The following is an 865-nucleotide window of genomic DNA, read 5'->3' as shown; positions in this document are numbered from 1 at the left end:
TCTCAGATAGGTATTCCTCTTATCCAGGGGGGAAAAGGCAGTGTGCAGTGCATTGGCGATGGCATGATCTGTTGCATTAAGCTAAACACCTCCCTCTGCAACTGGATCTTGGACTTCCTGACGGGCCGCCCCCCAGGTGGTGAGGGTAGGTAGCAACACATCTGCCACGCTGATTCTCAACACTGGAGCTCCAAATGGGTGCATGCTCAGTCCCCTCCTGTACTCCTTGTTCACCCACGACTGCATGGCCAGGCACGACTCCAACACCATCATTAAGTTTGCAGACGACACAACAGTGGTAGGTCTGATCACCGACAACGACGAGACAGCCTATAGGGAGGAGGTCAGAGACCTGGCTGGGTGGTGCCAGAATAACAACCTATCCCTCAACTTAACCAAGACTAAGGAGATGATTGTGGACTACAGGAAAAGGAGCACCGAGCACGCTCCCATTCTCATCGACGGGGCTGGTGTGGAGCAGGTTGAGAGCTTCTAGTTCCTTGGTGTCCACATCAACAACAAACTAGAATGGTCCAAACACACCAAGACAGTCGTGAAGAGGGTTCTCTCTACTACCGCATGGCAAGCGGTACCGGAGTGCCAAGTCTAAGACAAAAAGGCTTCTCAACAGTTTTTACCACCAAGCCATAAGACTCCTGAACAGGTAATCAAATTGTTACCCAGACTATTTGCATTGTGTGCCCCCCCCCCAACCCCTCTTTTACACTGCTGCTACTCTCTGTTTATCATATATGCATAGTCACTTTTTAAAATGTTAACATTTATTTCACCTTTATTTAACCAGGTAGGCAAGTTGAGAACAAGTTCTCATTTACAATTGCGACCTGGCCAAGATAAAGCAAAG

This window comes from Salvelinus alpinus, chromosome 4 (assembly GCF_045679555.1).
Source record: "Salvelinus alpinus chromosome 4, SLU_Salpinus.1, whole genome shotgun sequence".
NCBI classification, from domain to species: Eukaryota; Metazoa; Chordata; class Actinopteri; order Salmoniformes; family Salmonidae; genus Salvelinus; species Salvelinus alpinus.
This window is presented reverse-complemented; position numbering follows the sequence as displayed.